The sequence below is a fragment of the Temnothorax nylanderi genome, unplaced genomic scaffold (assembly GCF_030848795.1).
Source record: "Temnothorax nylanderi isolate EJ_2023f unplaced genomic scaffold, tnyl_v1.0 TNYL_tig0255_pilon, whole genome shotgun sequence".
NCBI lineage: Eukaryota > Metazoa > Arthropoda > Insecta > Hymenoptera > Formicidae > Temnothorax > Temnothorax nylanderi.
The window spans coordinates 64,738-88,402 of NW_027249317.1; the positions used below are offsets into that span (position 1 = coordinate 64,738).

The 23,665-nt window shown below is 39.9% G+C and overlaps 1 protein-coding gene and 1 long non-coding RNA gene across 2 annotated transcripts in view; one reads left to right on the plus strand and one right to left on the minus strand.

Moving 5' to 3' along the window:
• The window catches only part of Uvop (ultraviolet-sensitive opsin), a 155,232-nt gene that overhangs the window by 19,468 nt on the left and 112,099 nt on the right, over positions 1 to 23,665 (plus strand). The gene's annotated exons all lie outside the window — the stretch shown is intronic.
• On the minus strand, positions 21,829 to 23,549 carry LOC139780007 (uncharacterized). Its single transcript, XR_011720071.1, has 2 exons — positions 22,467 to 23,549; positions 21,829 to 22,115 (listed from the first exon to the last, which is right to left on the minus strand). It is a non-coding gene; the product is annotated as an uncharacterized lncRNA (long non-coding RNA).

Below are 23,665 nucleotides of genomic sequence, written 5' to 3' on the forward strand. Positions count from 1 at the left end.
AAATGTACTCTACGGAGTTCTCTTTCGACTGAACCTCTCTCGTTTACCGGGATAACTCCATTGTGTAATAGCCTGCTTTGTTACCCGGTTCCAAGTAATATTTCCCGAGATAACCCTCGCGCATCCTGACATGACGGCTGTATATCTTCACCAATATTCTGGAAACTGTTCGACGGTTCCACGTTGACGACTTAACAACTACGCGGGATAATACTAATCAAGCGAAAGAAATAGAAACGGTAACGTAATGAAATATTATGCGAGCGAACAAAGTCGAGTAGAGTGAAAAATAGAAGCGTTTCTGATAAAACTTGTTTCCTTGGATTTGAACAGAAATTTACTACGACCCCAGATTAATAGCTTAATTAATTTACAATTATTCAACAAGTCGACAACCGAGACAAGACTCAAGCTGTTGAAATGTCATTGACTTATCAATAATAACACATAAGAACGGAATTTGTCAATAATCCATAGCGAGATATGAACCGGTTGACAAAACACGTACATAATAACTCAACATACATAACGAAATTCGTCCATAATCCATAACAAGATATGAACTAGTTGACGAAACACGTACTCCTTTACAATAATTTGTCGACGAATGGGAGCAAGATCCTCACTCATTGACAACAAGATTCAATTAATCCTTTTAGAATTTACTAATTAACGAGAGCAACTCGTTTACAAATCAGTAATCACAATAACTGATACGGACCAGGGCAAGATCTTTGTCCCACAAAAATTACTCAATAATTTTAATAAGCCGCAAAATTAGAGCAAGATCTAAATCATTCATTCGTTCATTCAATGGCGCAACAGTCCGAGTCGGACCTGAGCCTCTCCCAAAGTCATGTGCTTGTAGTGCGCACGCAGGTTGTACACAAGCACATGGGATCTACAGTTTTAACGCCGAATCCGAACGGCAAGGTAGAGGGGGTTTCGAGGCAAGGGACACTCCTGACGGGCTGCCATTCCGTCGAGGAAGATCTAAATCAAGCGACTGCAATTTATAATTGTTAGATTGAACGAACTTACCTGTGAAGTTCGATCCTAATTATGCCCTGTGTCTCGTCCGGATGGAAAACTATGTAGTCGTGCTCCTGCATGCTCCCAGACAACAGCATTCAAAGAATTGCCCAAAATAAAAAGTAAGCGCGCGCCTGCCCCCCAGCGCCCCCCGCACGGCCCGCGCTTCTGGGCGCTGCGCGCGCCTTCGTTCTTCATAAGTTCAAAGAAGACAAATCGCGATATATCAGGGAGGGGAGAAAAACAGAAAGGGTGGGCGTCCATCCGGACGAGACACAGGGCATAATTAGGATCGAACTTCACAGGTAAGTTCGTTCAATCTAACAATTATGCCCAGTTGTCTCGTCCGGATGGAAAACTATGTAGCTGTTCAAATAGTCGCGATTTGTTAACCAAATACTGAAGTATAATAACAAAGGTTCGGCCCCAGTGAAACGCATACTCCCTCGTCTTCGCCAACCGAAGGTTGGCAGCAGTCGGGAGAAAAAGAATATTATTCACAATCTAATATTGATGACATAAGATGGGCAACGCATAATTATATAAAAAATAATTAATAAGACCGTTACATTAGGATGCCGTAAGTAACAACTGTGTTGTTTTTTTTAACTATTAGTATTAGAATTAAGTTGTGCGCGAAAGGATATAAATTAAACCTTTATGATAGAAGAACCGCGTTACTGAAATCCGCTGGATTAATGATAGGCCTATTGTAAAAGTTTGCGTAAACGCAGGATTCACCGGTCCAGCCTGCCGCGCGCTTAATCAGGTCGAGCGAAACTCCCTTTCTCGCAGCTTTTGACGTTGACGCGTGACGGGTATTGTAAGCTGAGAAAATAGTAGTATGTATTCCGCATTCGTCTAAGCTCTGTCGAATCCAACGACTTACAGTTTGAGCTTTATATGGTTTAGCAAGAGAAATAAAAAGGAAATTGCATCCCGATGGCCGTAGATCTTTAGTTTTATCTATGTAATATTCTGTTAGGCGAACGATACAAAGATTCTCGTGATCCTGGAAACGAGAAAAACAGAAAAGGGGTTGAGCGCGGCCCGGTGCTGATGTCTTGATCACCGGAGCCGGATTCCAGACGTAGTCATAACGAGGTTGCGGCGGATTGCGCGCTGCAACGCCTTTGCAGAAACGCTTGACCGCCGGATGTTGACCAATTTCGTTCTGGGAAATTAACGAGATAGCCGACCTCATCGTATTTAGGCTCGAATAAGAGGTGGTAGGGCTGAGTTTCTGAGCTAGAAATTCTAGCATCTGAGGGACCGTTGGAGAATACAGAGATAGCTAACGGCGATGACAGAAGTTCCACCAAAGGTGGAGAGGACGAGAGTATTACTTGATAGTTGTTTATGACAAGGAAGCTAGCATCGTTGGTATGGCTACTGATGGTATTAGGCGGGCCCTGAAAGATTCCGTGATACCTTCCCGGCAACCAGGGAAAGAGTTTTCCACGCTGGATGATGGTTCCTGAAAGGTGAAGAAAGCAGAGAGTAACTGGGAGGAAGGATTAACGGTTTAGATATCAAGAGGCGTTGAAACAACGGAAACCATGCTTGAGAGGGCCACCAGGGCACCACCAAAGTTCCCGTTGCGCCCTCGTCCACTATCTTTCTCAATACGCGTGGTAACAAAATAAAGGGTGGAAAAGCGTATAAATTCAGTCCTTCCCATGAGAGAGTAAACGCATCTATTGCTATAGATCCTGGATCTGGGAACCATGAAACGTAGAAATCGCACTTGGTATTAAGTAGAGACGCAAAAAGGTTTACATCGAATGGACCAAAAGTCCTGGCCACTCGCTGAAAAGTATTATTGGATAGGGACCACTCGGTATCGGGATCTGCGATTCGAGATTCAGCGTCGGCGATGGAGTTCTCAATAGAGGAAATATATGAAGCAAAAATGAAGATATTTCGATTCTCGCACCAACGCCAAATTTGTCTAGAAATTTCAGAAAGATGTGGAAACTGGATAGAACCAAACTTATTGATGTAGGCTAAAGCGGTTGTATTGTCAATACGAAGCAAGATGTCACAATCGCGGAGGTCCGCTGCGAAGCCGCACAGGGCGTAAAAGGCTGCTTTAAGTTCGAGTGCGTTAATGTGAAGAGCTCTATCGTCTACCGACCACCAGCCGTGTGTACGCAGCTCGCCGCACGAAGCTCCCCAACCGTTCAAAGAAGCATCTGAAAAAATTTCTCGGATGAATCTGCCCGAACGAATCTAAATAGATTGATTAGGATTTGAAAAGACATTGATCCACCATGCAAAGTTTGATTGGAGATATGATGGAATCTCCAGAGTTACCGAATAATTATCGTTGCTCTTATTGAGAGCCGAGAAATTTTTCTCGTTCCAAATTTTTTATATATAGAAGTCCATATTGAACAGCTGAGTACACCGAAATGAGCGATCCAATCAGGCTAGCAAATTTTCTTATGGAACATCTCGATTTGTAAGCCATATTTGTTGTTAATTGTAATAATTTCTCCCGACGGCGAGGAGGGATCGAAGTAGATTGGTCGGTGGAATTAAAAACAAATCCAAAAAATTTACGGTTATTCGATGGTTCTAAATAAGACTTGGAATAGTTTATCCTGAAGCCTAATGACAGCAGGAGGTTAATAGACGCGGTAACATTAGCTCGGCATTCCTCTATGGATGAGCCGAGAAAAAGAAAATCATCCAGATAGACGATAGATTGGAAACCTCTCTCGCGAAGGTAAGATACGACTGGTCGAAGTATTTTGGTAAATATGTATGGGGTTGTCGAAAGGCCGAATGGTAATGCGGTAAATTCATAAGTTACTTCGCGCCACTGGAAACGCAAGTATTTTCTATGTTCCTTGTCTATTGGAACCAGCAAGTAAGCGTCCACCAGATCTAAAGTGGCCATTAGCGATCCCGGTAACATGAGGCGAATTACTGTCCGCCAATCCTCCAACTTAAAATGTGGCGGCTCAATATACGTATTCAATTCACGTAGATTTAATATAAAGCGCTTATCACCTGGTGGTTAAAAAAAAACACATTAAGCCATGTGCGTATAGCCGCTGCGCGTTTGTTCGAAGAAATCCGCTCTCTCAGTCGGTCACCCATCCAAGTAGTATATCGGCGCCTTGTTGCTTGACATCGATGCTCGAACAGGGTAGTGGTGATCCCTGACTCTGACGCTACTTTTTCTACAAGAACGGGGATAAAAATTGTTCTGTGCAGGGTTCGACCGCCTCAATGGCTCCTTTACGCAAGAGGCGTTTAACCTCTAAATAAAAAATTTTTGCGGTGGCCTGCGAAAATTCCATTTCTTTCAGAGCGGCTCTCGGTGGAGGCAAAAATGTAAAAGGGATGTGATAACCCCGTATAGCATCCAATACTGTTTGGTCGGTAGTAATATCCGACCATTGTGACAAAAAGTTGTGGAGGCGCCCGGCGGTACTTACGGTGTTTAACGATGGTGTCGTGGCCGGGACCGGGAGTGAGAGCGATGACGACGGCTCTTGGAGTAAGGAGCCCCTGTTTGGCGAGCCGTTGATGGATGAACAGGAGCCTTCCGGTTTCCCGGAAGCTGCGATTTAGACGTAGGAGGCTGAAAACGGCGCTGCGGCGCCTGCTGACGGACAGGCTGCAGGGTCTTTTGCCCACCGGGGCTGACGATTTAGAAATCTCGCGCCCTGTCTTTTCACATGCCTGTGCTGCTTTAAGGGTCTCCGTGAAGCTTTGACCAAACAGGAATTCGTCAATAGGTGCTGTCTCTGCGGCATTTTTGCCTATGATGTTAAAGGAAGGCTTGGTGAACGCTCTTCTAACTAGGGAGAGGCGAAACTGATGGTCAGACAGTAAGTGTATGCCCTCTGAGAAATATGATAAGGCCGGTCGTGCGTCGTCCTTAAGCTTGCGCAGGATTTCCGGCTTTAGCAGGATTGACATGCCAGAGCCGAGGGCATTGAGGCAGGCACCCACTTGAGCCTGTGAGAGCGATTGATACTCGTCACGCTATCAGCAAAGATACATACCAAGAGTTGCAGAGAAAACGTCGCCGACGTTAGTAGGCACTGGTGCCAAACAGAGAAAACAAAGCAGAAGAAAACAGTCGGTTATGTTTTCTCTTTGCCACGGAGTGTGGGTCAACAAGAGGACATACCTGGTACAACGCCACGGTCAGCTTGTGCGACCGTCTGTTCTTCACCTTGGTGGAAATAATTTTACAAATTTTCACGCAAAAATTATGCGAAAACTACAATTTCTTATAATATAATTACAACTTTTCACGCTATTTTTACGTAATTTTTACGTAATTTTTACGTCAAAAGTACGCGATTTGGGCCATGTTTGTAATTTTTCATAAATTTACGTAGAAATTTTTATGAATAACTACAATTTTTTGGATATACTACAGAATAAAATATAAAATTTACTTCTCTCGTGGAACATTATTTTATTGCTGAAAATCTTGATTACATGCAAGCTTAATTAAATAAATTTATATTAGCAATATAGAAATTTTATTATCTCACGACGTTTCGACCGTCACTTTCGGTCCTTATCAAGTGTTCTATCTCTTACAAACAATTCAGTCCTGGCATTGTGCCAACAATCCAAAAGTCAAGAACTAAAATTATATTAAAAAAATATAAAAAGAAAAGTATATCTTAAAGATATTACATTGCGAAAAACAAGTTAGAAAACGCGAGATCGCAGAAATGTTTTTCATAAAACAAAATAACAACACAATCAACCTACAGAAAGACACGGATAATTTGACCGGGGCATATGATATAATAATAAAGAACATTTAACGTCGATCGTGATCAGTGTGCCTTTGTCACCCGTGGGCTGCTGACATGCTTTTTCCACACATACTACGTCTTTTACATATGACGCGCAAACTTGTAAGTTATTTAAATTTGTCAATTTATATTTTATACTTTTCTTTTTATATTTTTTAAATATAATTTTAGTTCTTGACTTTTGGATTGTTGGCACAATGCCAGGACTGAATTGTTTGTAAGAGATAGAACACTTGATAAGGACCGAAAATGACGGTCGAAACGTCGTGAGATAATAAAATTTCTATATTGCCAGTCAGCGTCGATTATAACTACTCCTTTTTATTTTATTCACTGGCGAAGAAAAGGTTTCTTTATTGGTAAATTTATATATATTGTACTTAGAAAATTTGCTTACCACCGCGGGATTTGAACCTGAAACCCCTGGCTCTTGAGTCAGTCACCTTCCGCACTGTGCTACAACATTGATTGATGAAGACGTTTTGTATTGTCTATATATGTTACACTTATTGTTAGCAGACGTACGGAAGGTGTCAGCTTTTAATAGGGTCGGCTCATTATATATATATATATATATATTTCTTACAAAATTGATGTCGGTCATCTGTTCGATATCGAATCGATGACTTATCGACATCGAATTTGACATTGAAAATCAGCCGATTTCAATCAAATTGTTTTGGCATCAAGTTGCTTCTTTCTAAGTTACTTGTGTTCAAAACTCTAAAAATTTTGTCTAAAATTAAGAGACTATCACCATATAGTATGCAGATAGTCATCGATTCGATGTCGATCGATATCGAACCGATGACTATGCATACTCTCATATGGTGACAGGCCGATATTCATAGTCGGTTCTTATATTCAAGACCATCTTAAGTTCAATCTTAAAATGTCATGAACCAATCGCATAGCCGTATTAAGCCCCTTGCACAATGCCAGGCAACAGGCAATAGGAACAGAAAATAACCAAAAAATCGTTAATTACAACCTAAAAAATTCGAATACTATGATTGGTTGGCAACAGGCAATAGGCACAGAATTTCCAACGTGACGGAAACTCTGTGTCTATTGCCTGTGTCACTGTTTATTCTGCATTTATACATGATTTCTGATTTCTATTCCCTGTTCCTATTGCCTGTTGCCTGGCATTGTGCAAGGGGCTTTAGCGTCTTAATTAAGACATAACTTAAAACGGTCTTGAAATAAGATCCGACTATGAATACCGGCCATAGTCTCTTAATTTTAGACAAAATTTTTAGAGTTTTGAACACAGGTAACTTAGAAAGAAGCAACTCATAATGCCAAAACAATTTGATTAAAATCAGCTGATTTTTTATGTTAATTTCGATGTCGATGAGTTTCCGGTGAATCGACGTTGAATTGACGTCGATTCGACATCAGCCTTCTCACTGGATAAACATACTAAATATGCGATATGTTCGACATTTTTACATCAGACTATGCTGAAATCTACAACTTTCAATAAGATCTGTTTCTATTCCTGCACTGCTGAACTAGTGCACACTGATGCAATATAAGTTAGAGTGGGACAAGTATACTTTGTTTATATCTTACATTTAATCATAAAAATATTTTTAGAATATTGTAGAAAGTTGTAAATAGTTGTAATTTTTACAATAATTTACAACTTCTACAATTTACTACGTTCTCATAAAAAATATTCGCAGAATGTTGTAGATAGTTATAAATAGTTATGATTTTTACAATAATCTACAACTTCTACGATTTACTACGTCTCATAAAAATGTTCGTAAAAAAAGTTGTTACAATTTTCTATTACTTTTTACAACTTACTACAATTTACTACAACTTACTACAATTTACTACAACTTACTACAATTTACTACAATTTACTACAATTTACCATGAATTTCTACAATTTTCACTTTGTAGAAATTTGTGATTTGTTGTAGAAGATTGTAATTTTTCATAGAAATACGTAAATTGTTGTAAAATTATTTCCACCAGGGCAGTGCTTGTTAATTGCTCTAAGGCAGGAGGTGTAGCCTGAAAGACCGAAGTTAAAACCTCGTTCACGGGCGAGGCGCCCGTTGCAGGCGACCTAACCTCCTGGGCAGGATCTTGGAGGTTATGCACGTCGGCCCGGTAGGCGATAAGCCTACGAACCTGCTCAAGAATCTGAAAGCAGCTGTCCCTGAAAAGAGAGCCTCGAACGGATGAATCCCTCGATGTCCGCCTGCTGTCCGCAGAATGGCTGCGCGATCTTCCTCTACGTCGCGAGAGATCTCGAGATTGTCTCACGAGAGAATAGGCTCGCAAACGATGCTTACGATGGACTTTGTCTCCTCTCGAGCGTCTCGAGGGAGAGCTATCTTTTCTATCCTTATGTTTCGGCATCCTAAACGACGAAAATCCTGAAGATAGGGAAAGTGCGTGTTGTCTAGACTAACGAGCAGAACACAATGAAGAACGAAGGCGCGCGCAGCGCCCAGAAGCGCGGGCCGTGCGGGGGGCGCTGGGAGGCAGGCGCGCGCTTGCTTTTTATTTTGGGCAATTCTTTGAATGCTGATGTCTGAGAGCATGCAGGAGCACGACTACATAGTTTTCCATCCGGACGAGACAACTGGGCATAATTTATAATTTGTCATGAACGGAGCAAGACCTTCATTCAGACGAAATTATCTAACATATAATTGAGCTACCGGCCGGTCGAGGTTTGTTCAGTAATTTGGCTGTATAGAGTAATCCTATTGGACCTAGCGCTAAGTTTTAATTTTAATGTTAATCGAATATTGCCTTATTCTACCGCGGAGCCCGAGAGTTTAAACTGCGAGACATTGAGCTCAGAATCTCCTGTCACATCACAAAGAATTTAAGAGGTAACAGTAAAATAAAAATATTTAATTAAAATAAAATAAATAAATATTCTTGTAAAAAAACTTGGCGCTGCTTTTTTACTCCCGTCACATTCTTCCCTAAATTATGTTTATTGTTTCTTTATTCAATCAAAAATTTTAGTACTAATGTTTAAATTTTAATGTTTAAATTTCGAAGTCTAGCAGCGCCAAGTTTTTTTACAAGAAATATTTATTTATTTTATTTTAATTAAATATTTTTATTTTGTACTGTTACCTCTTAAATTCTTTGTGATTAAAATGATTCTTTGTAATATTATAATATTGTTAAGGAGAATTAAGAAAGAAGCTATTACCACTTGGGTTGAAATAGGAAGATCCTTTAATGGGAACACAAAGATATGTACCAGTTGGATTTTATTTTTTTAAAGTAGTTGCACAACAATTATTTTTCAAAGCAATGTATATATTTTCTTTGCAATTGGCGCAATTTAAAGATTTCACATCTTTTTTTGAAATACATGTCACTTGGGTTGAGTTAGGTAACATAATTTTGTGATATAATAATTTTGTTAAGGAGAAATTAAACTACCACTTGGGTTAGATTTTTGAATTTACAAAATAAATTGCGTGTACTTGGCGCCTTTTTTTACCTTTTTGAAAAAGGTAATTTTGTAGTGTCACGCATTTTGTAGTGTTAAGCAGGGATCGGCAAAAGAATTTTTATTTATTATTATTTAATTATTCACAAAATTAGCAATAACAATAAATTAAATTTTTATTAAATTAGCAAATCACAAAAAATTACTAATTGCATAAAAATTAATAATATTTAGGTAAAAGTGAATTACAGATTACTTAAAGAATTCGTAATTTGTCAGAGAAAAGTTTCTAGTTCGTGAAAGTTAGTATTTAGGTGAAAATGAATTAATTTCTTTTGCAAATTGGTAATTAGTAAAAATAAATTTTTTATTATTAAAATAATTAATAGTGTTTCGTGCTCGGGCAAGGAATCCTCGGGACACGAGGGTTTTGCCGGAACCCGCCCTGACAAAGGCGCGAAGCTAGGACCTTGGATCGGCGAGGAATGGTTCCGCGATTAACTGAGGCGGTAGTGTGTCTAATGTTTAATTACGGCACAAATACAAAAAAGCTTTCTCGTTCACAACAAGCAGTTGAGAGATGTCCCAGATAGCCAAGCATTCCTTGGCATAAAAAGGAAATAGTGTTTGGCATAAGTTTCCCTTCAGTTGTCATCATATTGCTGTCACCGGACAACAGTAATTTCGTTTAGAGCAACTTAAAAGCATTATGCAGACAACGATTACCTTACGCAAACAAGCGGAAAGCTCGTAGCATACTTATTGCCATAAAAGTTGCCACAATCTGTTGGCAATCGTTTTGGTGGCAATAAAAGTCGGCAATTCAATAGGCAAAATCGGAAGCCGCTTTCCTCAATATTGAAGGCAACTTAGCAGAGCAGTTTTAAGCAAATTGACAGCAACCTGCGGGCAACTTGCTATTTGGGGTGGTATCACAGGACTCGATACCACGAAAGAACAGTTGGCGTCTCGCGGTTGTAAAGCGCAGAGAACGGCGAGCAACGGCCGGAGAATCGCGCTTCGGTCAACCACGTCGTGGAAGAAGATCGCGTTCCGCACAGAGAGGTAGTCTGCTTCCCCGTTGAAGACGGCTGGCGGCACGAACAGCGAGTAGCAATACGTTTCGCGCGATGATCAAGCGAACGGATGCAGATCGCGACGAACTGTTCGTCGACTCTTTAAGTACGAGGGCTAAAACGGTTCTCTCTATCTCGCTGCGGTTACGGTCGTGCTCCGGCTTGAGAAAGGCTCTACGGGGGGAGCAGGGCGCGTCAAAAGGGACGAATCGTATCGATCCGCGTTGCGTGGTGAACGAAAGCGCGGAAACGCGTGCGCATGACTCTCGTGAGTTCGCATAAATTGAGGGATTATTGGGCGACGCTCCGTGGCAGGCCCGTGTCTTCGATCGAGATCTCACGCGCTGAGGTCAGGGCCGTTGACAGAGAGACGGCGCCCAACAATTCCTTTCTAGCGAACGGAATTTCGATTGCTATCCTGAACAAATAGTTTGTCAAAAATAAATTACTACTTATTTGAAAATTAATAATTAGTGAAAAATAATTATTTTTTTCAATAAAAAAAATTAGTCTCTACTTAGATAAATTACTTATTTTAAAAATTATTAATAGTTAAATATAAATAATTTAATTATTGCAGTTAAAGGTGGTTTAAAAAATAATTATGTTAATGTTATATTAAAAATATAAACTCGTTTGTCCACCACTTCCAAAAACTTTGCTATTATAATTTTTATTATGATATATTTAGATTAAATATTAATTAATTCTTTTAGAATCTAATCTTTTTTGAGAAGAACATATTTAATTTAATTATTTTTTAAAATGTTAGAGATTGCTGAATACGAATATAAAATTTACCAAAATTTATTTTGTTGTTATTGCTTTCGTGAATAATTAATATTTCCAGACACCAAGATATAAAATCAACGTCTATCATAATATAATGGACTCGATTCAATTGATATTTTAACTTACCTACTATACAAATTGCGCTACAGATAACTTTCTCGTTCTCTTCAACTTTTACAAGACAGCAATTTACAAGACATTTACAAGACAGCATATGCATACGTGTGTGATTTTTGAATGCACCTTCCTTCTTAAAGATCTCCTCGGTATCAGCTCCCTCCGGTTAATATGTAATATTATATGATATATTGATGATCACACACACACACACACACACACACACACACACACACACACACACACACACACACACACGCACACGCTCACGCACACGCGCACGCACACGCGCACGTACATGCGCACGCACACGCGCACGCACACGCGCACGTACAGGCGCACGCACACGCGCACGTACACGCGCACGCACACGCGCACGTACACGCGCACGCGCACGTACACGCGCACGCACACGCGCACGCACACGCACACACACACACACACACACACACACACACACAATCTGTCACGTACTACGTTTACGCTAGCGTTACTTCTGTAGTAACTTATACGATAATTCCTCCACGTAAACGGGGGTCTGATTCGCGCTTGAGCCACGGAAGCGAGCGGACGTTCCCTCTCTCCCGTGTTCCTGCGCAGTGTGCATGTGCGTATTTCTGCCGACCGGCCTTTTGCCTTGTGTCGCGCGGGGTTTTTAGTAGTGTGTTTTTGCGCGAATTAATTGCTTTTAGACTTTTATTACCCGTATTCTACGGGTCGCATAAGATTTCTTATTTTTCGATTGATCCGCGTGTGCGTGTAATTGCCGATTCATCACAGATCTCGGCAGGGAGATGCGTGCGGCTTCTGCCACGTGCTTTCCCGAGGCCGGCGAAATCGATCGAGGACGACAGAGGATCTGCGCCCCTAAGTGAGTTCAACGAGTTTAATTTGAGTCTCAATAACGAGACCCTTTCGTTTCCCTTGCCCGCGGGCCGCGTCGACACGCATGTGATTCGATCTCGCTCTCAGTCTTGCGAACGTGATTCATCGTTTGATTACGATAACGATTCAATCGATTTAGATTTCAACAAAGATTTAGACCTCGACATGGGGGGAAAAAATAAAAATAAAAACAGAAAACGAAATCTCACGCATCCGGGAAATGTAATTGCACCTCCCTCCCCCTTTCGCCCGAGCGGCGACGGCTCAAAGGACCAATATCAATTAAATATGAACGTCTTAGATAAGATCAGCCGCGCTTCCGAAGTACATTGTATCGAAGACGATGCAAATAGCATCCATGAAAGTGACGACATTCATCGCGTAACGCCGAACAAAGAAAACAATGAACTGCGTAAAGATGAAACATCCGCGGCCGCGGCGGCGACCCATACCGATTCTAGCATGGATTGCGATAATTCTAACGAGATTAGAAGGGGCGTTAAGCGCCCCACCAAGGACTCGGCACCCTCGGGGGGCGGCAAAACTCAGGGAACATCCGCGTCTTTCAAAAAATACAGAAGAGAAGCCAACCGTTATTCATCCACTGATCTCCCCTCTTTCTTAGTGCATTTCAATATGCCGAATCTAACGTTCCCCCGAATTCTCCTCTGATCTCTAAAATTATTAGCGGATCGCTCGGTGAGAGTATCGAAAAAATGCGCACGATCGGTAATAACAAAATTAGAGCCCAGTTCTCTACGTATCACGCGGCTAATCGAGTCATAAATAATCCGATACTCAAAAAACACAACCTAGTAGCATTCATTCCCTCCTTTAAGATAATGCGTATCGTTCTTGTAAGGGGCATTCCTCTCTGTTTCAACGATGAAGAACTTATACATGAAATAGAGACCTCGGCTAAAATAATATCGGTTCACTGGTTAAATCGCCGTGTAAATAAGGATGGCGAAAGCAAATTCGAACCCTTGAAAACCGTAATGATAAAATTCGAAGGTTAATTCTTGCCCGCGGAAATTTCTATTTACAAGACCAGGCTCAAAGTCGAGCCATATGTACCGCAAGTACAAATTTGCTTCTCGTGTTTTCGTTTTGGACACATCGGCGCGGATTGCCGTAGCAAGGCGCGATGCAATCGTTGCGCGCAGACCGCTCATGAGAAGAAGGAGGAATGTCCGAGATCCCAACTGCCGCCGCTTTGCATTAATTGTAAGGGAGAGCACCTCCCCACGTCCTCTCTATGCCCTGTTTTTATTAAACAGAAACACATCGTTACCGTCGCGGCTAAGGAAAACATTCCTTATTTGGAAGCTCGCAACCGAATTGAAAATAATTATTCCCCCCTCCAGATTTCAGTTCTTTTAACTCTATTCCCTCGCTTTCTAACGCATTTAGTCCAGGTCAAACAACCAAAAACATTAAATTCAATTTCTCTCCATCTCCCTCGTTACACAGCTCCCCTTCGATGTCTGTTCGCAAAACGTCTGATCAACCATCAACAAGTCGGCAACAAAAGCTCAGGGAGGCTCATGAGGCCTGCCTAAATTCCCCTCACGGCAGAACTAAAACTGACAAAGTTCCAATTTTTGTTTTCGGAAAATCCGCTGAAGAAAACCTACAAGATGATCCCTCTTATTATCCCAACCTCACTCGGGAGAGTTTCATTCCTCTTATCAAAATCATAATTGACTTCGTTTACAAACTGCCTGAATTCTTCCCTGCGGTAAAAGAAACTCAATTTTTTGAGATGGTGCTTCAGATTTGCACCGTCGCGAAATGCTTTTTTGGGCTGTAAATGCGGCCCAACCTCTCTAAATTTAACATCCTCTACTGGAATTGCAGGGGAGCAGTACACAAAAAGCCTGATATTGAAAAATTCTGCGAAAAGTACGACATAATTTTCCTTTCGGAGACCCTTTTAAGACAACAACACTCCTTCTCCTTTTTTGGTTTTAATGTAGTACGAAACGACTCGGAAGCGGGCCGACGTGGAGTTGCCATGCTAATTCGAAAAAACATCACCTTTTCTCTCATCAATCTTGATCACATCCTAAATTCAAATGCGACCATTGAAGCTGTTGGAGCAAAAATTTTTGTGGATGGCGTCAGCACTGCGCTGTTCGGTATCTATAGGCACCCTGGAGGTCCGTGCCCTCAAAATTCCTGGCTTAAGTTTTTTAATTTGGCTAATTCTTATTCGCATTCTCTCCTTATCGGAGACCTCAATGCACATCATCCTTTTTGGGGCGCTTCGTCGCCCAATCCTGCAGGAAAAGTTATCATGGATTTACTTGATCGATTCCCCTTCATTCTCCTTAATCCCCTTACGCCTACTTTCATCCCCCCCTCCTTGTATTACCCCCTCTTTAATCGATTTGGCTATTGCCTCTGCTGGTTTTGCCACCTTAGTAGACGTCAACATCCTGGATGACACCTATAGCAGCGATCACAGACCTGTGGAGATTGCTGTCAACTCTAAGATTAAGACCAAAAATATTTTCTCCCACAAGTGTAAATTTACCCGCGAACAACTCAAAGAATTTACTCGCATGCTCGAAGCGCGAGCAAAGGTCATTGAAACCAGTGTGTTAAAGATCGCAGATAATGAGCCTCTGGAGCAATATAAAATTTTCACCTCCCAGTTACAAGAATGTATTGATATTTTCTCTCCACAGAATAATAATTCACATTCAGACAGATACAGCAATCTCAATAGCCCAAGCAACAAACCCCCTCCTTCCCCGTGGTGGAACGAAGACTGCACAGCGTCAGTCAAAGCAAGAAAATCCGCGTGTAAAACATATCGGAAAAACCCTACGGTCGCCAACTATCATCTGTATCGGAAGCAAATGACCGAAACCAGAAGAATCCTAAGAACCGCCAAAAGAGAGGGATGGAAAAAATATTGCAATTTTTTTGATTTTAAGACTCCCACTCCTTCCATTTGGAATATGATTAAGAGGTTTTGCAATAGGAAGTTGGCTCCCAAAGCAGATGCCCATTCCGTTAATCAGGAAGAAATCGACGCCACCACGGCCAATATTTGCCCACCAGCTTGTTGGGAAGAGCGAACAAACCTGGCAAAAAGCGATTGACCGGATATAAACAATCCGTTGAACTGGCTCGACAGCCCCTTCACGTGTAGCGAATTTCATCATGCCCTAAATTCTTCCAAAAGCGGCTCTAGCTCCGGTATCGACCGAATCAATTATAAAATATTAAAATCCCTTCCTCTCTCGCTTAAAAAATTACTTCATCGAATCCTCAACAATATTTTTGCCGAAGGCGACTTTCCGGATCACTGGTCTCACTCTCTGGTCTACTTAATCCCCAAACCTCATGGCAGAGGAATACGCCCAATAGCTCTTACTTCCTGCACTCTAAAACTCCTAGAGAAAATGATCCTCAACCGCATACACTGGTGTGCGGAGTCAGGCACTGCGACCTTGATTCCGGAACACCAATTCGGGTTCCGTAAATTCCGTTCCTGCTCTGATAATCTCACCATACTCGCATCTGAGATTCATAACAATAACCTCCTTGGTAAAGCAACAGCAGCGCTTTTCATAGACATTAAAGCAGCTTTTGATAACGTCATCCCTAGTATACTCGTAGATGATCTTTTGCAAGCCGGATTTCTTGGCAAAACATGTCAGTTTGTACAGAATCTCATAGCGGAAAGAATCGTACAGTTTGTGATAGAAGGGAAAATATCATGTCCCCACATTTCGCGAAAAGGAACGCTCCAAGGGTCAGTTCTCAGTCCTTTTCTATTTAACTTCTACCTTAAAGATATAGCAGCCCAGCTAAGCCAGCACGTAAAAATCCTTCAGTTTGCGGATGACATCGTCATTTTCGCCTCAGCTAAAAAGATCAAGAAAATCATCAAGTGGTTAGAGTCCTCTATAAATAACATTAACAAATACCTGCGCAGTCGCGGATTAGAAATTTCGCCATCAAAAACTCAGCTCATGATATTTTCCTCAAAAAGATTCCCAATACCGAGCAGCACAAAATTCAAATTGAGGATGCCTCCATATTTCCCTCGGATTCCGTTCGCTTCTTGGGAGTCACTCTAGACCCCAAGCTTTCAGGTGAATTACATATGAATTCAGTTATCAATAAGGCTAGGAAAACCGCGGACGTCATTTCAGCTCTTAGAGGGGTGTGGTGGGGATCTCATCCCCAACTCCTCCTTAACATTTATCGTGCGGTGCTACGAGGATCTATAGAATACGCCTCCCATATTTTTGCTCTCAAAGACAGCCCCAGATTCCATCGTCTTGAAATAATCCAAAACAAAGCCATTAGAGCGTGTTTAGGGTACCGCATATCAACGCCCATTAACACCATGTTCGCGGAAGCTAAAGAAGCACCTCTCAAGCTCCGCCTTCAGTTCCTTGCATCCAAATACCTAATTAAAACCCTATCCATTACTAATCACCCGGTAACAGAGGCGCTATACCAGCTTGCACTCACTACTCGAGACAACCTAGCTAACTACGAATACTGTCATAAAAGATTTCCTCTATTTAACTTGTTCACACGCACTCGGGCCCTTCAACCCTCTCTCCATTCCGCAGTTGCCCCCTCTCCCTACCAACACTCCTTCCAAACTATTTTATTTGCTCCCTTCTTATACCGCCCAGCCTCAGACCTCCTTGAGGTCATAGAAAGGGTTCCCAGATTTTCAGTCCAGAACCTTTTCATGGATGCATTTAAAACAGTTATGGACAACTCTGTTGTTGTTTATACAGACGGCTCTAAAGTTGATACGGCAAGCTGGGTGGGAGCTTCGTGCTACTCCCCTCAACTCCAGAAAAGCTTAATGTATAAGCTCCCCTCGCGTGCGTCAGTATTCACAGCGGAAGCGTGGACAATATACAACGCGGTACTGCTCTCGCTAGATTTAAATCAATCCAAATACACAATAGTTTCAGACTCAAAAAGTGTACTCGAAGCCCTCTCTAACCCGGTAACATGCCGCTCAAATTACTTAATTCCCCTAATCAAATCTAAAATCATGGCATCCCAAGAGCGTGGCAATTCCATCCAATTTATCTGGATTCTCTCACACAAGGGCATCACCGGCAATGAAATAGCCGATGAGCTAGCCAGAAAAGCTATTCGTTTCGGTAAAGAACCACCTACGTTTAAGCTTCCCCATTCGGACTTATTCATTGAACAAAGGGAAAAATTAACTGTAGAATTTCACAATTACTTATTTAAAAGGGCACAGCATAAAGGCAATCACTTATTTCGCACAATATACGTTAATTCACCGAAACCGTGGTATTATAAACTAAATTTAAAACGTGACGCAATTGTCACGGTCTCCCGACTGAGAGCGAATCACTACAACCTGAATTACAGTCTTTTCAGGAAAAATATAGTCGATGACGGCTCGTGCGCTTGTGGTGATCCAGCGCAAGATATAAATCATATCATTTTTCATTGTCCTCTAACGTCTGGACGAGCCGCGGGTCTCCGGCGAGTGGTGGAGACCCTCGTGGGCCCACACTGTAATGATTTTCTCATTGCATTGAAAAAGCTGATCATGGCATTCTGCAAGTCAGCAAACATACATTTGTAAGCACGCGCGCTCCCGCGCGCGCAACAATGGCCTCCGGATTCCCCCATTTTCCTTAGTTACTCCCTGAATAATCCCCCCACCATATACGTCCGACTCAAGTGGCAGAGTCAACATCAAATATGATAGCACACCGCTCTCAGTTATCTGAACAAACAGGGGCAAATGCTGGCCATATTGACCTCGTATTAGAGGCAGGAGCCAATATAAATCCAAGAAGAAGAAGTAAACGGGGGTCTGTAGTAACTTATGATAATTCATCCCGCGTAAACGAGTGAATTATCGTAAGTTACTACAGAAGTAACGCTCGCGTAAACATGTGACGGTCACGACTGTCATTACATATCTCCGACCTGCTGATATTTCGCCTCTTGTGACACCCACATCCTAATTTCGTGGCACTTCGATCCTTGCGTGACGCGACCGAAATTCGGAATTAAACGATCGTAGTATTTAACGATGGGAGACCACGGTGTTACGTGCGAACGCGATATCTATTTCTAGGTTATAACTGATGACTGACTGCGCGCTGTCCGCGCGAACGCACTGAGCGACGAGCACACACGTATATGCTGTCTCTTTTCAGTGTAGCAACATTGTCATGGAGGGGACCCGGGGGACCCTCGAGATGTTCTCAAACGCCATCTATCGAGGCAAAAGCAACCGTACGGCGATGACGACGACGACGACGACGACGACGACGTTTCTTAATTGTAAAATTTAACATTTCGGATTGCATCGTAATATCTCCGCTCGTAGGGCACGTAGCGGAAAAATAAAAACACTCTTATTATATAATTCAAACCCAAGCTATCGATCAAGCCTACTTAGAACTTAATCCGTTCACTCGTTATTGAGATCTCAAAATCTCGGCTACTCGCAACTCGTGCGTTCGCGTAAAAAAGTCACGGTGCGGTCTCGCTTCGCGTGTACTTGGCGCGAGACACTACCGTGTCTCTTGATCCCTTGCCTCGAAACCCCTTCTACCTTACTGTTCGGATTCGGCGTTAAACTGCGAATCCCATGTGCTTGTGTACAACCTGCGTGCGCACCACAAGCACTTGACTTTGGGGGAGGCCTAAGTCCGACTCGGACTCTTGCGCCATTGAATTGAAAATTGAATGTAATATAACGGCACTTTCTCCGATTCGTTTGAAATTTTCAAATTTTGTATATTTTGAGTAGTAAAAAAGATTCTCAGAAGGAGAATTGTCGCTCATTTCATTTGTTTATAATTAATACTTAAAATATCACGATGTCGGTAAGTATAGAAATAATAATTTATGGATATATATTTCGCTCTTACTTATTAGATCATATGTTATTTACAACTTCATTCAATTACATATTTTAAAATTATAATCTTTGTTAAAGCAGAGAATAGTAGAAAGCATAATTGCAGAATATTCTCTGCTTTAACTAAAAACACAAACTGTTGTCTACTTTAATTGTGATCTTTTAAATTTTTATCCCAAAACAGTTTTCGAATGAATTTGGGTCATGTATTCGCATTACCAATTACATCTTGAACTGCAAGCAGGGACTATTATTAATTTGTTCTACTGAATATAATATATCAAAGTCAGATACTAGATATATGTATTAAAGTTGTGCAATACAACATAATATGAACAAAAAGTTAGTCGTAATCCAGTTCGCATAATATAAACAAATTCAAAAAAAGGAGGGCTAGCGAACAAAGCTCGTTCTTAAGGGGTTAGGTCACTCTAGAGCAAGCCATATTTCGGGAATTTTTTTTAACGCAATAAAGGGATCAATCGAAATTCTGTAAAATGGGTTTTATCATACTACTAATGAATTACAAAAAAATATTTTTTCATTAAAAAAATGGCCGCTGCTCCGTCGATGCCTTTTTTTTTGGAAGGGGTCCACGGCCGGAAATGTAACTCATGCAATTTTTGACCTGGAACAAAAAACCAAAATTTTTTCGATTATATATAACAACAGCTAGAGACGTACGTAGGATTTTTTTTTATATTGCATAGTATTCTTTTTATAAACAATTATCTGACGATTTTTTTCCTGAAATTTTAAACTTTTTTTTCATAAGTGTACTATTTTGCCAAAAATCAATGTATCGAAAAAATCCTACGTACGTCTCTAGCTGTTGTTATATATAAAAAAAAAATATGTGAAATCTTTTAATACTGCGCCAATTACAAAGAGAGAATATATATATATATATATATATACCTTAACAAAATTATATTATTATATTACGAAATTGCGTTACCAAACTCAATCCAAGTGATATATATATATATACCTTAACAAAATTATTATTATATCACAAAATTGCGTTACCAAACTCAATCCAAGTGATACGTACCAATAACCTAAGTGGTAGTAGCCTTATTTCTCCTTAACAAAATTATATCACAAAATTGCGTTACCTAACTCAACCTAAGTGATATGTTATTTCAAAAAAATGTATGAAATCTTTAAATTACGCCAACTACAAAGAGAATATATATATTGCTTTGAAAAATAATTGTAGTGCAACTACTCTTAAAAAATAAAACAAAATTGTGTTACCTAACTCAACCCAAGTGGTATGTAGGTACTACCACTTGGTTTTTTTCAAGGTTACAACCACGCATGTACTTGGCGCCTTTTTTTACCTTTTTTGAAAAAGGTAATTTTGTACTGATATCATGCATTTTGTAGTGTTACGCATCCTCTTCTAACTAATCTTATAAAGAGTATATCTTACAAACAGTATGTACAGATTGTAAAGCTAAAGGTGTTACAGACTATTATTTCTAAGAAAATAGATTTTTTTAAATAACATGTAGACATGATACAAATAAAACAAATTTATTCTTTATGTTTTTTTGTACTTTTAAGTACTCTGCATTTAAAAATAATTTACATTATTTTCATCCATTTGTATCATGTCTATTTGTTATTTTAAAAAATTTGGCAATTATATCGTTCAATAAAGCAAGGTTTCAGCTTTAAGAATCTGTTTTTTGAATTGCAATACGATGATTTTTAAGGAAGTTATGAGCAATCAAAGTCAAAATGCTCATTTCTTATTCAATCCACGATAAAAACTTTCAAAAGTAGAGATTTCAAGCTTTAAAATCCTTTTTTTAAATTTAAATTTTGTTCATTTTTAACAAAGTTACAGCTGCTTGAATTTTGCCTATTTTTAAAGATAAATTTAGTGTTCTTTTAAAATACCTGACACATTGAAGATAATGAAAGTGCTTCTAGCATGCTCGGATTTTAGATTTCGAAAATGCAACAAAATCAATATGTTAGTATTTCTTCAGAAAAATGCATCAACATTGGTTAGCGCTTAAACGTTAAATTTTCTTTTCCTGCGTTAAAAACTAAAGCTACGATTTATTTAAACATTATTGGTGCAATAACTAGGTAAAACATCAATTTAAACATACATGTGTAGTTTAGACAGGATATAAATCCAGGTCAGAATTACTTGAATGTACTAGCATTTAATTATACAGTAAATAATATATTTATTTACAGTTACAATAGATTATACATATTAAATAAAACTTGATTTGGTAAGTATGAAGTAAATAACAACAATATAATAGTTTTATTAAATGTTTATTTAGCAATTATGTTTTCATGTATGTATAAGAAACGTAGCATATTCACATATTTACTTTGTATGTGTGTGTTCATATGTGTATGGTCAGAGGTACGAATATATAATACTGACGGGTTATATTACTGCTTAAAAATACGGCTTAAAAATAATTATGTTACTGTCTCGGTCTTCTGCCTCGTCTACCCCAATGGTAGTTAGCTGACGACATCTTTCTTCTTGTCGTCGTATCCCCGCGGCTCTGCCTCTTGGTCTTCGAACTGTAAATATGCTCATGTACCATAGCGTTTGGTCCAAAGCGTTTGGTCTGCACTATGCGATCGTGTTCCTCTCTATTTTAAAAAAGGTAATTTTGTACGGATATCACGCCTTTTTATAGTATTACGTATTTTATAAACAGTATGTACAGGGTGTTATTTCGAGGTATAATACTACCACTTTGTTTTTTTTTTTCGAGTATTATTGACAATGCGATCAAGTGCGATTTTTTGCGCATTTTTATTACAGACGTTCTTCATTACATTAACATAACAAAGTCTATACTTTCAAGGTACATGATGATCGTTTTAAAATGGTGTCTACCTGTGAGATCTTTAAGGATTATGCGCAGTGTTCAAGCTCCCGCACGGAGCACATTAAGCTAAATTAGTCTTCATTATTTTATTTTTATCTTGCAAATTGTCTTTATTTGTTCTCTCTCTCGCGAGCTTACCGATTATTAATATCGAGTCGCCGCAAGCGCTTGGACACTTCGATAAGATTAACCCTTAAATGCCACACCTCTCAAGAATCTCGTAAATGACACATGGGGTCTAAAAGACCCCAGCATGAAAAATGTCTCTTTACTTATTGATTTTTTGATATTTAGTTATGAAAATTATTTTCAATGTTGTTCAAGGCTTAGAAAAGAGAATAAAATGCTTATATTGTTAAAATTTTAATTTCAACATAGTATAAAAAATTAAGATCGCCAACAGTTAAAATGTTGGCTCCAAAATCAAAAAAATAAAAAATAATAAATAAATATGAGCTCCATATTTGGCGGGAACATTTGAAAATATATCATTCTAAAGGGTCTGGGGTCCGCTGGACCCCGGGTGGCATTTAAGGGTTAAACCGATCACAGACAGAGGCATTCCGGTAAACGAAACGCCGCGAACACCCCAATAGATACAGAGGCTAATACTTCTTTTCTTTTTTTTTAAAGGATTTCTAATGATATCCGTACCGCACGTAGGGCGTTCCCGTCGTTGCGAAACCGTTTCACGACTCGGAGGCTGCAAATGTAGCGAGTCAAGTTTGTAACGCAAGCTCCGTGTCCCAATTCGTTCTAGATGCGCTCCTCTCTACCTAATGTAATACATTACTCGCGTAAAGTACCGCGCAATTGTAATTGTACGTTATAATAAATGTAGTACAAATAGAGAATATACCGCGCGCGCGTAATGTAAAATTGTAAGAGTAGACCTAAAAGGTAGTAAAATCGTAAAACGTAAATATCGTAGAAAAGTTTTGCGAAAAAGCAAAGGCTCGTTCCAAAACAATAGCGGAAGGCTTATGAAATAGAATAAAAAGAAAAGATGATAAAAAATTTCCTCATACACATTCTCCGTTAAGCTCTGATATTTGTATGATTCTTCGTCCTTATGTTAGTTCGTCTATCGATTATCTGTCAGTAAGAAAGCATTTATACTTCTAGTAGACCGTCGTGTTATAGTTCTGAAGGCACTGTTCAAAAGTTTATTACATTTCTTGGAATAACGGGTCTTCGCTAAACACCTCTTCGAATGGTGCGACAAGGAGAGTCGTTATAAACATCGACATGACCATTGCACACGCCTCCTTCGGTCTATATCACAAAATTCAAAATAGAGTAGTCTCAACTTGACAGCCTGTGCCACAATGCCAATGCCGTATTTGTCGGGTCTGTGATCGGTTAGGAATTATCGTGAGCTAGCAAAAATCGATGGTCAGAATTCAGGCTTATGATACGCAATGGCCGGTGCATTTCCATTAATTATGTCATATCAATATCGTATCATTATATTACACAAACGCTTATTAATTTAGAGGCACATTGCTAAGGGTCTCGGTTTTTTTTCTTTTCAAGTTGCTCCCTACATTAATGAACTTATGACAATTAGCTAATTACAATTATTCAATACGACAGCGATTTGGCATACAATATTGGAAATTGTACAAAGATTCGGAGGATGCAATAGTATTTGAAAATATTGCTTTGTACATATATATGGGGCATTCTCCGTAAAATCAGACACCCCCCCTGTCCAAAAATTGGGGTCACCTAAAAAATTC